The sequence below is a fragment of the Taudactylus pleione genome, unplaced genomic scaffold (genome assembly GCF_031769625.1).
Source record: "Taudactylus pleione unplaced genomic scaffold, aTauple2 ptg000473l, whole genome shotgun sequence".
Taxonomy (NCBI): domain Eukaryota; kingdom Metazoa; phylum Chordata; class Amphibia; order Anura; family Myobatrachidae; genus Taudactylus; species Taudactylus pleione.
Genome location: NW_028284875.1, coordinates 9,670,197 through 9,687,129, shown reverse-complemented (window position 1 = coordinate 9,687,129; position 16,933 = coordinate 9,670,197). Strand labels below are relative to the sequence as shown.

The 16,933-nt window shown below is 40.6% G+C and overlaps 1 pseudogene; it reads right to left on the bottom strand.

Annotated features, from left to right (window-relative positions):
* The window catches only part of LOC148503963 (N-acetylglucosamine transporter UNC93A-like), a 63,151-nt pseudogene that overhangs the window by 16,183 nt on the left and 30,035 nt on the right, over positions 1–16,933 (bottom strand).

Below are 16,933 nucleotides of genomic sequence, written 5' to 3'. Positions count from 1 at the left end.
CAGGGCAGCCCCTGTAAAAATTATTTGGATTAATTAAATCACCCCTTTTTATTTGGAGACTGGAGTGAATACACAGCACAGGACAGCACCACTAGACTGGACTGGACCGATACAGCAGAGCAGGTCACCCCCAGACTGATACAGCAGCACAGCACCACTGGACTGGAATGATACAGCAGAGCAGCTCACCCCAGACTGATACAGCAGCACAGCACCACTGGACTGGACTGATACAGCAGAGCAGGTCACCCCCAGACTGATACAGCAGCACAGCACCACTGGACTGGACTGATACAGCAGAGCAGGTCACCCCCAGACTGATTCAGCAGCACAGCACCACTGGACTTGACTGATACTGCAGAGCAGGTACCCCCAGACTGATACAGCAGCACAGCACCACTGGACTGGACTAATACAGCAGAGCAGGTACCACCAGACTGATACAGCAGAGCAGGTCGCCACGCCTTGCCACTTCCCTCAGACACTAGAGACTGAGACACGTCCTCTCACTATCCTCTCCAGGACTGGAGTGAAGATGTCGGGGCGGGAGGCATGAAATGTTCAAAGTCCAGGTCTCGCGAAAATCCGACACCAGGATGATGACGTTTAGCCTCGTTCAGGGAACCGAGTCTGGCGGGAAAATCCTAGCCGGACTCAGTTCCCGTCTCGGATCGGGGGGGCTCGGGGGGGCTCAGTGGGGTTCAGATTTCGAAAATACAAACCCGTTCATCCCTAATACAAACCAGCTTAGTCAGGTGGGTGGGTGGGTGGTTGAGCTTGAATAAACTGGAAAGAGGAAGATGGCAACTCATTTTGGATACTTTAAGTCAATGTTTTCTTCCGTCAGCTTTCTTGAATTAACCATTTTACGGATGCATGTTACCTTGACTGTGAGTGTATTAGATATTTGTGTGTAATAGCCAAACAAATTAGCAATAGAAAATGTCAGTTCTGCACAAGATGCTTGTGAATCTGGACACTAGATCTAACTGACAAGACAACACTGTCCACCCCAAAAATAGGAAAATATAATAGCTATCTCTGACAACAATGGTGCTGATTCAGCTAGCAGATGTGATGAAGGCACTAATTGCCTTTCATAACTGTACTGGCTGATAAAAAAGAAAATCTTAAAATAATATTAATTTACATTAAGCATGATCATGACATGCTCTGAAACCACACTACTGATGCATATCCAATATTTAAGATTTTGAAAATATACTGTGCTGCAAGAACCACCTGTTTGTTGACTTTCCAGAGTAGGTAGAGGCAACAATTAAAAATTTCAGAAGAAATGGCCACTTACTAAATATTTAGAAATTGCTTTACAACCAAGGCTCCCGATGCCCAAAACTCATTCCTGGTCATTGATAGCAAGATTACTCAATTATAAGGATAAAGAGGCCAAGTGGTTATTTAGAATAAAGGTTAATAATTATATTATTTTCAGAAAGTTCAGCCAAGAGATGGTTTGGAGAGGTAATATGGTGTTTCCATTATATATGCATAAACTTTATATTTTCCTAAAGTACATGTTACTGTAGATGTCAGTGAGTAGTTAGATCATATTGGACAAAGACGAATATTGCAACATTTTTCCCATCCAGCGCTCGTTATGTCAAATTAGGTCAGAATCACTCAATCTTGTTAGAACAGTAACAAGTAATTTTTCCCATATTCTACTATGTTTTATCTCTGCGGTGTTATTCCAGCTAGCACTGAGGTCCGTTCTTGCTGTGACCACACATCACTCCCGGATGACGCAGAGATCCATCTGCACTGCACATCGTATCCAGCTGGCTGAGGTCTGTCCACACTGTTCCTGCTATTTGCTCTTAGTGTGTTTACTCAGGATGCTAGAACTCAGGCCGCACACCAGAGTTCCCTCCAAAACTCCGTACTGGCGCAGCCATGTTGGAATCAGTCACCTGACTCTCCTCCACCACTCAGAGTGCAGCTCCCAAACCAACTGATCGCAGCATCCAATCCCTGGTGATCCTCCCCTATAAATTCCTTTTCCTGACTGGCCTCCATTGCCAGTACAACGTCACTTCTCCAGTCCATGTGATTCCAGTTTCAAGTCTCCATTCCATCTGTGCTCCAGTCTCGGTTATCCACTGAGACTTGTTAATAAACTATAACCATTGGTCCCAGCCATTAAACACCAACCATCAGTCCCAAACTGTTCCAGTACTGCAATTCATCAACATCGGTCTCAAACCAATCAAGTTCTTTAATTCATTAACATCAGAGCCAACCTGACTGTCTAAAACATCAGTTCAAATTCGATTGACTCCAATCATCAGTTCCAATCCGATTGTCTCCAAACATCACTTCCAATCCGATTGTCTCCAAACATCGGTTTCAATCAAATCCTACTTCATCAATTCCATATCATCGATTATATTTAATTACAACATCGGTTCCAATCCGAGCCTGCTTCATCAATTCCATATCATCGATTCTACTCCATCGATTCTACAGCATTGGTTCCGATCCAAACTAGCTTCATCAATTCCATATCCTCAATTCCAATACATCGGTTCCTATCCGATTACACCATTACAGTTCCAGTTCAGTTTCCAATGTAATAAAGTTGTTCCCTACAGTCCTCGCCTTCGGGCTCATCACCTCCAGCCGTTCCACTGCCTCCTATCTTCCCTCATTGCATAAGGAAGTCCTGGTGCAAGCCACCCAGTTTCAGTCACGCCTGTTCCAACCAACTCCAACCCTCAGACGTGACAATTCTGTGGCTAATATTTGTTATGAAAGTGCAGAGACATAAATAGCTACCTGGGGAACCCTTTGGGTTACATTGACTGGTTTTGAGCACTTGTTACTATTACTTTATTACCAGGAGTAAAGCATCATCAACTTAGATAAATATGCAGGGTTGGTTCAGTTGGGAACTGTTATCCATATCACCTGTTTTTGCTTTGTGTTCCCATTTTCAGTGGTGAGTTGTCCACACACGCATAAACATTTTCTTACATGCACATATTATTGGCAATAGGTTTACTGTTACACACATACATAGGATAATAGGCACTTACTAAAAGAAATTCCAACATTGCCCTGGGTATGGCCTACCATCCTAAAATAATATCTTGCAATCTCAGAGGTTCTAACAATGAATTTGAAAGGGATTTAGTACTCTGCTAACTCCAGAAGTTACCTCTGAAAATCCTTTTTGTTTTCATATAGGGGGCTCATTCATTGACAGTGTTCTCATTGTTTCCTGGGGATTTAAATAGGAGGGGAATGATTAGACTCCCTGCTGGTGATAGTTCCTGTTACATTTTGTACTACCTGTGCTCCTGGATTCTGGATCAATATATTCCTTATTTTGTTGTGACACTGTTTATTCCATTTTGATTACAATTCTATTCTGCCTGCCCTGACTCTTGGAAAGTCTATGATTACTCTATTGTTTGTATCCTTTCACATTGAGTGTTTCTTCGGTTTCAGCTGGAACTGCTTATAATTTACATTGTTGTGGTTAACCTAGAAATAATGAATTATTTACACTGCTGCTCCTGATCATCTTGCCAGAGATTCTAGTTTTATGTTCCGTCCAGTGTTGGACTAGGGCATGAGGGATCCACATGGGGAATGCAATGGTAGGGGCCAATTGAAATTAGGTGGCTCAAAGCTGAAGAGGTGTGGCCAGCCAATCAACTGGTTGTGGCAGAAAGCATTGCAATGCCCATCATATTGTACAGAGAGCTTCACAGTGACCGCCATACAATGCTGGAAGCATTGTAATGCCTGCCATAAAATGCAGGGAACATCGCAGTGACAATGGGGACACACACTGACAGTGTGATCTACTGCATCTTCATGTTAAGGGACATTGCCTGTATTTTCTCTAACCTACCAAATAAAAAAAAATTCCTTAGTCCACTGACTCTACTCCTACAATTACTACTCATATTGAATTAAGGCATTTACTATGACTTTCATGGTACTGGGTATGGCCGAGACTCTATGGATCCACCTCCTTGTTGTTCTCATTCCTCTTCATGACAGTCTGGCTCCTCTGTGTAACATGGTGTCTATGTGCCTGCAGCAGCCTGGGCATTTCCTGCTTCCTCCCCCCAGCAGCAGCCTGAGCACACTTTCAGCCTTCTCCCCCCTGTAGCAGCCTGGGCACACTTCCAGCCTCTAGTCCTCCCCCCTGTAGCAGCCTGGGCCCTACCAGATCCTCCCCCCTGCATGAGCCTTGGCATAATCAGTCTGCTCTCCTCTGCTGCAACAACCCTTGCTCCAGAGTACTCCCCCCAGCTGATGGCACGTGACGTCACCAGCACCACTGATTCCTGCGGTAATAGGCATGGCTATGAAGCAGCGGGACCCCCGGGCCAATTGTGATTGGACTAATTATTTGGTGAGCATTATTCATTAATCTACTTATTTATTATTCAGTGGTTCACTGAATGTCCAGAATAAATCAAATCAATACACTTAAGCCTATGTTTGGATCCTGTGTGCAAGATACATAATTACTGTAGATTAACCTGCCCAATAGCAAAGTATATACTAATCCATTCCTTTTTGGTCATTATATTGAGACAGAAAATACATGAAAAAATAAATTAAACTTGTGATAAAATGATGGGTAGAAAACAGGTTATTGTATACTGACCAGTCAATAGTGTTTGCCAAACAGCATCTCCAATACCCCAGATTCCAGAATATATAAAAAACACTCCAAGCTGATTATGATGAGGTTTCCATAAAAACAGTGTGGCAATGCTGCAAATATTTATAATGGTAGCTGTAAGCAAAAGGTAAAAAGGTAAGTTAAAGAGGAAAATAAATACACTGCCACATATTTACATATATACGTACGTATGTTTTTTTGTAATAATAAATTATTATGTACCTGTCACAGCTGATGATTCATGTCATATATACAATAGCAGAGTTGGCCTATGAAGCTGCAGAGAAAATCTAATTACCAGGGTCCTAAACCTCTGGCCTGCAAGTTTTTATTACTTTGGCAACTTCGTTTCTCTCTCTTACCCACTCTCCTGGTTGCCAAATAGCAAACAGCACAAACTGATGGCTACTCGGCCTGCATTGATCTCTGACTGACTGTACTTCTGTGTGATATGATGGAAAATGTGTAATTTTCATGGAAGTTCTCAGAAATTTTGCAACCATTGCCAATAATTGAATTGCCCTGTGACCGGATGACCTTGTTCCACCAGGTGATCACAGATATTTTGATTACTGACTTAGAGTAGAGGGTGGTTACTCAACCCTGAGTAACCTGAGTGGGCTTACTTTACCACTCCTAGGGATTCCCTCTCACCATAAGTAACATCCTGTTACTAACTCCTACCACTATGTAGTGGATGGCTACATTGCTGCCACCACCAGCCTTCTACACTGGCACCTGGGTATGTGTGGGTGCTGCTGTAACAATTCCTGGGTAGTAGCGGCTAATTCTCTCTGGTATCTTATTTTGTACCAGTCTGCAATGGGTAGTTGGCAGAGAGCTTGAGCTTGGAGACAGGCTCAATCCAGCTAGAGAGCAAAATTGCATTTTGTGCTATTCTGGTGGTCACAGGATACAAGCAGATGCAAGGCACCTTGGAGCAAGAAGATGTTTATTGCTCAAACGATAATCACACCATACAGATATTCTTCAGAAGTGTTCTCCTCCCTGATAGTCAGAGGAGCTATAGCCTACAGAGCCACATCAGCCCTCTATATAGTCAGAAGACACAATACAGAATGCTGTAATCCTTACTCCTCCCCCATTTACCAATCACACAACTATTTCACAAAATCAGTGCTCAAAATGGGGCGGTATACGGCAGTTTGACAATGCCACTTCCAGTCGCCACTTCAAAACACTGCTGCCTACACTGATGCAGTGATCAGCTAGGCATAGGCTTTTGCTGGAAGATCTGGGGAGCCAGCAGTCACTGCAGCTTCCTGCACTGGCTTCATTTTGTTTATTGTTGTTTTTTTGTTTATTGCTGTACACAGTAGAAGGCAAGTGTCTATGGACTGGATGCAGGGGCTGGAGCTTGAGAGACCTTGAGAGCTGGAGAGACAGAATGGGATGGAGTGACAGAAGGAGACTGTCTGGATATGGAGAGATAGAAGAAAGCTGGAGAGGCACTGGGGGTCTGGAGTGACACTGGGGGCTGCAACTGGAGAAACAGAAGATGGCTGGAGTTGGAGAGACTTTGGGGTCTGGAGAGACACAGGGGGCAGCTGCAGAGACTGGGGGTCTGGAGAGATACTGGGGGCTTTTCTGGAGAGACATAAAGAACTGGAGAGACACGGGGTCTGGAGAGACAGTGAGGGGCTGGAGTGACATTGGGGGTCTTTGCAAAAAAGACAGAAGAGTGCTGGCTGGAGAGGCTTTGGAGGAATAGATAGATACTGGGTGTTAGAGAGCCAGAAGGGGGTTGGCTGGAGCTGCAGAGACACTGGAGGGCTTTTCTGGAGAGACAGAAGGGAGCTGGAGAGACACTGGGGACTGCAGCTGAAGTGACACTGGAGAGACAGAGAGGGACTGTTGAGACTCTGGGGGTCTAGATAGACACTGGTTGGCTGGAGAGACACCGAGGGGCTATAGAGATAGAAGGGTCTGGAGAGACAGAAAGGGGCTTGCTGGAGAGACACTGGGGGAGCTAAAGAGACAAGAGGGCTAGAGAGACACAATGGGTAATGAGGCTGAAGCAAACTCCGGGGAAGTGTCTGGAAATTATCCACAACTTGCAAGATTAGAAGGAAAAGGCTTGGGACTGTAATCTTCATTAAGGCAACAATTCTAAAGAAACATTATTGATACAAATGGTACCACATTAACAAATACAGCATAATAATATAAAAAAAATTATTCAGGAAAGTTTACATTTTGCCCTGCACCAAAACTTCTATTACTATGTATTATATGGTTAAACCTCTGCTATATGATGATGATATTGGTTATATTCCTACACAAAGAGGCATCTTCCGGGCAGGGGCTGTTTAAGAGAGGAGAGGGCCCATATTTATATAAATAAATTGCATTTTCTAACAATGCTCAGGTCTCAGAGATGGTCAGAATTTTTGAAAAGCTGCCACAGAAAATATTTACCACTGAAAATAGCTCTTCTTTTCGAATATGACCAAATGCCTAGTAAAGCTTATCAGGTCGTGACTAGACAGGACTCACTAGTGCATACAGTTTTTCAGTATTATAAAAACGAAATAAGTATGTAAGAAATATTTAGAACCCAGTGCGGCTATAGCCAAATTCTAATACTCAGTAAAAATTACACATATATTAGAAATGTTGTTGTCCATACAAATTCTCAGGTCAGCAAATACAGTACTAAGACACTTATTTTTTTGTTTAATGCTTATTAGCAATGCTGACCCATTCCAAAATGTATTTTTATTTATTTTTTCTCCTAAAAAAAGGCTTGTCGGATCCTTGTTAATGTGTTAACTGTAATTACTAGTAAAATTATATAATAAGTGCATTGCATGTGTTACATATGAGCATTTAATTTTTGTATGTACTGTACATATTAAATGTTAATTTATTATGGGAGAGAAAATGTAAAAACATCCCATTATGCAAGTAATGGCACTTAAACTTGCCCTCTCCTCCCAGTAAATCTATTGTTACAGTAAATTATATCACGTTTTTGCATTTGACCTCATACTGTAATTACTGTATTTGCTTACTGGCGCTATATCAAAAATAGAAAATGTTGGGGACCTATTTATTATAAATTTTTTTCAGTAATGCTTGATTGATGGGACAGTAGCTCCAAGTAGAGGTGAGCAAAATTTTATTAAAATTTCATGCAAGCTAATTTTTTCAGTGGAACTGGCTATTTATGAGCAGCTGCCATGATTGATTGAGCAGCTGCCATTTTTGTTTATTTATTAGAGGTGTAAAGTTCTTGCAATATATTCTTTGTCATTTTGCACTCTATTTGTAAAGTTGCATTTTGTAGAATTAATACATCTTGGATGACAGGGATCAATTGATTTTCCTGTATGGTGTGGCAAGGGGTAAGATGGAGAAAACTGAAGGTTAAAGTTCGCCATGGAATCTACCAGATTGCACCATCAAATATTGAACAAAGCTAATATTTTGAATATTTAAAGCCCAGTGAACAATTAAGTGTGTGCATATTTGGAGGTACTGTACACCGATCTTAAAATACAAATGCAGTATGTCATCTTGGCTGGATAACTAGTCGCAAACACCCAAATACAGTACAGGAGCAAAAACATCAAACATTCAACATGGTGATAAATGAACTCACATAATTGCTACCATTTAATTAAATCAGCTAATATATGAGGTATTAAAATAAAAATTTTGCCTGACTTCTCACATTCAACAAAACTCATTTAAAAACATAAATGGAATGAAAATGAAAGTTTTAAGATATGTATACAAAATGTTTTTAATTTATTTAATATATTAACACTAGATTACAACTTTAAAAAATACTGAAGTTTGTTACCTAAAGTAAAGAAAGAAATCCGTCTGACATATTGAGAAAGCTTTCCAAAAAAATAGGAGAAAATTGCGGTAGTTGCTCCATATACAATGATCACATAACCCACGTACTGCATTCCCAAAGAACAGGTCACATATGACTTTAAAAGAAATGGTAAAATAAAAAGTTTAGTCATTGTCAACATTTCAAAATTGGACAAGGTTTCAGCTGAGATGAAAACTATCTTGCTTTCAAATCAAATCAACTAATTGTAGTAATATGCCAGAGAACCAGGGGCAGAACTACCGGTGGTGCAGCCGGTGCACTGCATCGAGGCCCTCCTCAATATAGGGGTCCACACTGCCTGTATGGCAGGTGCAATGCAGCTGCTTGCCGGGCAGTTATCAATGCTGTTAAACAATGGAGTGAGCAGTATATACGGGGGCCTCACACACCCTCTTTGCTGCAAAAAACTCATCACAAACAGCACCACCCTTCGGTACTAAAACATATGTGAAATAACAAGTAGTGACTGGTCAAGTGCACACGGTGCTTTGAAAGAGAAAACAATATATATGGTACTTCCCAAATAGTTTCCTGTCAAGGTCCTGTGGCGAATCCCACCGATGTAATTGACATGCAAAACATAAGAATCATCCAAACATAGTGTAATAAAGTCAAAAATTCCAAAATTTATTCACAATATTATATAAAAAATCCAAGTGATGTTTTTTCTGTATTGCTATGTATGCACAGAAATCAACCGACAATCTTCTTAAAAACTCTATAGCATAAACATTCACATATGAGGATTGATACTCCTCTTTCCAATAAAATGGGAAATTACCAGAAGTCCCAAAATTAAGGGCTCGTAGTTTATTAAAGGTGGAGGTCTCCGGATGGCCTCTCCCTTTTGAGTCCTTACTGAGGGAACCTCTTTCCGTAATCCCACTCCAGGCAATGATCCTGTCACAGCTTTACTACCAACACGTTTCAGGAGTTCCTGCTCCCTTCCTCAAGGCAATGTGACACTCATACAAATGGATCATCTTATATAACCTGTTTTCTATCGACTTCCGGGTCATAGGTCATACTAATCATATCCTCTAAAAAATACTTTTCATTATACTCGTACTTTTTCTATATTCAAAGATGTTATAGCGCTATCTTATTTTAAGATATCGACTATATATAGTTAAAAAATTATCAATTCATTATTCAAAGGTTGTCGCCAAATCTGAAGTGCGTCTTTCTGATTTCACTAACCCTGTGTACATCAACAGTACAGTCCTTCCGTCCCATCTCTTATGTGGTGGATGGTCACATGTTCCTGTCCTCTGGAAGCTCCGTCTGTTCCTCCCTTCTGATTCAACTGCGTCTTTACTTCCTGCCTATGGAACGCACACCAGACTCTCCACACTTCCGACTTCGTCAGCCATCTTTTGTTTGGAACGTGTATTTCTAGTAGGGAAGATCGGCATCCATTTTAAAGGAGAAAACGTTCTTTTGTGAAGTCTTTGCATTTTATTTCCCAATAAATATATATCATAAACTGGTTTAAAAGATGTTTCCTTTTGTTGTTGATGATTCTCATATCTGTATTCTCTAGAATCTCTTATAAATAAAAAATAAATACGTATTGCAAAAAACAGTTATAGAAGAAAAAAGCAGATATAGAAGAAAAAAGGGGGGGTGGGTGGGGGGGAAGAACAGGTGAAATCACATCCTATAATATGTATTTAATCAATCACCTACAATATAATAGAGTGGAAATAAAGTGTCCCATGCAGAAAAGTGACTGGTGCAGATATAAAACCACATATAACAATAATAATAAAAGAGGTATCATATTTAGAATATATAAAAATATAAATATAAAAATATGCAAGAGATAAAACTGAGGGGAGGGGTTTCATAAAAACCATTTCAATTCAAAATCTGTATTTAGCCCTTTTGGTATCAGTGTTTTAAGCTTAAAAATCCATTGCATTTCACTCTTGGCTAATCTCTTATCTTCGTTTCTATCTCTCCATGTGTTTCTGATATTATCGATCGCCATAAATCGTATTATTCCTTTTGTGGAGCAGTTGTGTACATGTTTGAAGTGATTTGACAGGGAGTGTGTTATCAACCCCTTCTTGATGTTACGGAGGTGTTCTCCTAATCTTGTTTTCAATGCTCTGCTGGTTCTTCCCACATATAGAAGATGACAACTACACTCAATTAAATAAATTACATTAGTGGTATTACATGTCATAAAGTGATTCAATTTGTGTATCTTCTCTCCTACTTTGAAATCCACATATTTCGATTTCTCCATTTTTATTTCTTTACATGCAACACAATTTCCACAACGGAAAAAACCTTTACTCCTTACAGGGTGAGGATTTTCTGTATTTAATGCACTTCGTATTAATTTATTTTTCAAGTTGGGAGCTCGTCTGTAAATAAAAGTCGGTTTCCTTGGTAATGTTTTTTTTAAAACAGGATCTTTCATTAACAGGTGTAAATGTCTTTTAATAATACCTTCCACTTCCTGAATTGTCCTGTATATTCTGTTATAAAAGCATATTTAAAAGTATCATTCTCTTTATTATTTTTTGGTTTTCCTTGCAGTAAAGTTCTTCTGTCTTTCTCTAGGACTTCCCTCTTGAATTTATCCAATGTAGCACTTTTATAACCTTTATCTTTAAACCTCTCTTCCATAGTTGCAATCTGTTCTTCACATACTTCTCTTTTGCTGCAGTTTCGTCTTAATCTTAAAAATTGGCTTTTGGGTACACTCTTGAGCCAATTTTCATGATGTTCACTTAAATTGGATATATAGTTATTAGCGTCCATTGGTTTATTATAACACCTCGTCTCCAACCTCTCATTTTCCACGTACAGTGTTAAGTCCAAAAAATTCACTTCTTCTTTAGTTGCTTGGAAGCTAAAATGGATGTTAAAATCATTGTCATTAAGAGTCCTAAAAAATGATTCCAATTCTTCTTGTGTTTTCTCCCAAATAAAAAGGACATCGTCTATGTAGCGGTACCAGATCTTCAGATTCTCATCGAATATTTCTTTCATTTGTGTCTCCTCCCAGTATGCCATAAATAGATTGGCGTAACTGGGAGCGAATTTCGTCCCCATAGCTGTACCCGTCATTTGTGCATAATATTCTCCATTAAAATAGAAATAATTATTTCTTAAAATGAAATCAATACTCTTTATTAAAAATTATTTTTTACCCTCATTAAAATCTGTTTTATTAAGATACCATTTCACCGCCTCTATACCCTTTTCATGTGGTATATTGGTATAGAGAGCTGTAACATCCGCCGTTATTAATGTCATCTTCTCATTCCATTCAATGTCTTCTATTTTTCTAAGGACATCTGTAGTATCCTTCAGATGTGACTTCGTTGTGCTTACAATCGGTTGCAGGTGAGCATCTAAATATTCAGATAAGTTGGTAGTTAAACTTCCCACTCCTGCTACAATCGGTCTTCCGGTGGGTTGGTTGGATTTTTATGCACTTTAGGCAGGACATATATGGTGGGTATTGTTCGGTCTTACACTTTTAAAAAATCGCACTCTTCTTTTGTGATGATCCCCTTACTTTCTGTGTCTTCTAAGATTTTCCACAGGTTATTTTTAATCTTCATTGTAGGGTCTCCACGTAATTTCTGATATACTTCTCCTTCCTGGAGTTGTCTCTCAATCTCCGCGATATAGTCTTCTTTATTCATGATGGTGATACCGCCTCCTTTATCACATGGCTTGATTATAATATTATCGTCTTTCTGTAATTCTTTCAATGCCATCTTTTCTTTTCTCGTCAAATTGACCTTCTTTAGTCCAATTTTTTCTAATTTCTCTATGTCCTCTATTACTGATTTCTGGAAGCTGTCTATCATTGAACCCTTCAGATATTTAGGGTAAAACGTGGATTTTTTCTTAAATTCTCTCTCAATTCTTTCATCCAATCCTTTTTCTATGGTTTCTTTTCCATCAAAAAATTTCCTAATAGTTAATTTTCGTATAAATTTTTCCACATCTATATATGTATTAAACTGATTGATGCGTTTGCTGGGTGCAAACTTTAGTCCTTTTAATAATAATAATTTTTCATCTTTTGTTAAGACTCTTCTGCTCAAGTTGTAAATTTTTCCTTTCTCCTCATTTATATTTTCGGATGTACTTTCCTCATTATTTATATCTTCCGTTACTGTTTTTTGTAACTCATCTGCTATCTTTCTCTTTTTCTTTCACACTTTATTTTTTATCTTTTTCTTCCCCCCTCTTTTGCCTCTTGTAGTTTTCTGTCCTACCATCTCCCCCTGTGATGGTGACCTTTGTCTAAAAAAGGATTCAAAGTGTATTCTCCGTGCCATTGTTCATTTTCTAAATATGGATCGTTTCTCCTTCTTCTCCATTGGTTCTCTTCTGGATGCTTAAAACGTGATTCCATCTCATATCTTTTCTGTTGGTTATAATATTCTTTATCTCCTCTCATTTGTTCACGATTTCTATACATCCATGTCTGTCTACCACCTCTTCTTCCATTCACTCTCCAATTTTCATTTATATGTCCATCCCTTTGTATTCTATAGGGTGATTTTCTTCCATTATCCTCAACTTGATACTTATAATCGTAATTTTTCCATCTTCCCTTCCCATTAATGTTGCTGTGTTGTATTTCATTCTCCACATGTTTCTTTCTAATCTTCCGTGTATCCTTTCTAGGTCTACTTAGTATCTGTGTAGCTCTCTCCTGGTTTTCTTTACCCTCTTGGTCTACAAATCCATTTAAAGTCCGTGTACTTAGGGCTGGTGAAACTTCTGATTCAATCATCTCTTCCTCTAATGAATAAACTGAATCGTCATGTAACCATTCTCTAAAGATATCCCCTTTTCCTTCTTTATAGTATTCATGATCCCTTTTCAGTTTCTTCTGTTTTTTCTTATTGATTTCTGTTGATGTACACAGGGTTAGTGAAATCAGAAAGACGCACTTCAGGTTCGGCGACAACTTTTGAAGAATGAATTGATAATTTTTTAACTATATATAGTCGATATCTTAAAATAAGATAGCGCTATAACATCTTTGAATATAGAAAAAGTACGAGTATAATGAAAAGTATTTTTTAGAGGATATGATTAGTATGACCTATGACCTGGAAGTCGATAGAAAACAGGGTATATAAGATGATCCATTTGTATGAGTGTCACATTGCCTTGAGGAAGGGAGCAGGAACTCCTGAAACGCGTTGGTGGTAAAGCTGTGACAGGATCATTGCCTGGAGTGGGATTACGGAAAGAGGTTCCCTCAGTAAGGACTCAAAAGGGAGAGGCCATCTGGAGACCTCCACCTTTAATAAACTACAAGCCCTTAATTTTGGGACTTCTGGTAATTTCCCACTTTATTGGAAAGAGGAGTATCAATCCTCATATGTGAATGTTTATGCTATAGAGTTTTTAAGAAGATTGTAGGTTGATTTCTGTGCATACATAGCAATACAGAAAAAGCATCACTTGGATTTTTTATATAATATTGTGAATAAATTTTGGAATTTTTGACTTTATTACACTATGTTTGGATGATTCTTATGTTTTGCATGTCAATTACATCGGTGGGATTCGCCACAGGACCTTGACAGGAAACTATTTGGGAAGTACCATATATATTGTTTTCTTTTTCAAAGCACCGTGCGCACTTGACCAGTCACTACTTGTTATTTCACAGTTATCAATGCTGTGACTGACTCGGCCGGCAGCTACACGCAGGGGACTGGAGCACCGTGCAGTCAGGCTCAGCACTGCAGTGCACTACTGGGTAATACATCCCAGTAGTCTCTACAGTGGGGTCAGATGAGCATGTGCTGAGCACTGATTGGAGGAGCCCATCACTTGCTCCTCTGACCCAGCAGCAGCGCAGCCTCATGGGTGTGACTCATTATGAGGCTGTGACTGCTGCTCTGCCGGCTGCCTGAGGCTGATAGTGAGTACACTGTGTGGGCACTATAGGTGGCATAATATGTGGGGACTACAGTGTAGCATAATGTGTGTGCACTACAGGTGGCATAATTTGTGGGCACTACAGGTGGCATAATGTGTGGGCACTACAGTGTAGCATTATGTGTGGGCACTACAGGTGGCATAATGTGGGGGTACTACAGTGTGGCATAATGTGTGGGGCACTACAGTGTGACATAATGTGGGGGGTACTACAGTTGTGATATAATGTGTCAGGCACCCACTGCATCTCCCTGGCACCCACTGCCAGTCACCCACTGCCTCTCCCCTCTCCTCTCCCTGTCACACACTGCCTGTCACCCTCTCCTTGTCACCCACTGCCGTTCACCTCTCACTATCATCCTCTCCCTGTCACCCACTGCCTGTCACCCTCTCCCTCTCACCCACTGATATCCCCTGTCACTACTTCCTGTCACCTCTACCTATCACTCTCTCCCTGTCACCCACTGCATATCCCCTCTCCCTTTCACCCATTGCCTGTCAACTCTCCCTGTCATCCTCTCCCCCTCTCTGTCACCCATTGCTTATCCCTGTCACCTCTCACCCTCTCCCCTTTCACCCACTGCCTCTTTCCTCTCCCTGCCACCCACTGCCTGCCACCTCCTCCTGTCACCCACTGCTTCTCCCTGTAATCCATGGCCTGTCACCTCTCCCAATCACCCTCTCCCTGTCACCTACTTCCTCTTCTCCTCTCCCTGTCACCCACTGCCTGTTATCTCTCCCTGTCACCCACTGCTTCTCCCTGTCACCATCTCCTTGTCACCTTCTTGCCTCTGTTTGTCTACTTCTGGCCTCTCCTTGTCACCCTCTACCTCTCTCTGTCTCCTACTGCACTTTTAACTTGGAGTAGAGTGGAGGAGGGGGGCCCAAAGCAAATTTTTGCACCTGGGCCCACCACTCGCAAGTTCCATCACTGCAGAGAATTATATATACTGTTAATAAAACAAAAAACACACACATGCTCTGGAGACACCTAATTACACTGCAAACTGCATTTCATTTAAATTCAGGGAATGTTTGTTTAAAAATATTGCAATAATATGACAAGCAAAGGATGCAGAGCAAATCTCCTGTTTTTGTGAGTCAGTGTAGGGACTGCCCAGAAAGGAAGATTTTGACAGAGGTGCCCAGTTTGAGAAATGATTGCAATGTCAGCTAATTCCCCATTTGCCCATTAATTGATATGCTTGGAGAGGTTCTGTCTCTTTAAGCCTTTGAGCTAACTACCTTAACTGCTGAGAACACGGCCGGTGTAAGGTGTCTGGGTGCCCTAGGCAGCATTTCACCTACCGCTCCTGCTCCCTCATATTCATACTATGCCACACATTAGTGACACCAATTTATAATATGCCACACAGCAGAGCCCCAAAATCATACACTGCCTCATAACACTGTCCACAATTCATAACATCATACATCTGTTACACAAATTCATTATATACCACACAGCTGTATCCCCAATTCATAATTCTGCTACACATCAATGACTCCAATACATAAAACTCCACATATTTGAGCCCCCAATACATATGCCACACATTTATGCCACGATACATAATATGCCACACATTTGTGTCCCCAATACATATGCCACACAACTGTGCAACAAATTTATTGTATGTCACAAATTCTTTATATGCCATACAGCTGTGTCCTTAATACATTATGCCACTCATCCATGCCCCAATATATTTATGCCACACATCAGCGCTCCAATATATGTCAGTACCCATTAACCCCCGCCCACATACAGTACACACACACACCCTGTTAGCACTCATTAAACCCACACACATATACACAAACCCTGCAGCTCTCACACACTGTGATTTCTCTTGAACTCCCCAGACAACTCACCACACTTCTGGACAGATGATATATTGCTAAACTGTGCATCCTTAATCATCGTGCATCCTTAATCATTTCCATTTTTAAACGATGTATCGATCCGATGCATCGTTTTTGTGCAAATCGTGCCTAAAATGTGTGGGCACCGTTAGCCTGTCTGGGACTGAAAGAGACATCCTATTTTTTGTGGACTCAGCAATGCCCTCCAGTGGCCGGCGCCCTTAGGCAGATGCCTAAATCTGCCTAATGGTAGCACTGGCCTTGCCTGAGAAAGCAAGGTTTGTGTATAAAATCTGTGTGATACCTGGTGGCAATTGTCACGTGTTTGTGAGTCATTGTAGGGACTGATCAGAGGGGGAGAGTTTGACCAAGTTGGCCGGCGTGAAAAATTATTGCAATGTTTCGGAACAAACTTTCCCTAAATTTAAATGAAATTCAGAGCCACTCGTAAGCGGCCGCTCGTTCGCTCTGAGCGATGTTCGCACAACTGTGCATGCATATGGGTCGTAATGCGCATGCGCAAACCAGTCATTGCGGTCGGAAATCGTGCGCTCGTAAAACAGCGAGGGGCTGCTAATTTGAGTGACAGAATG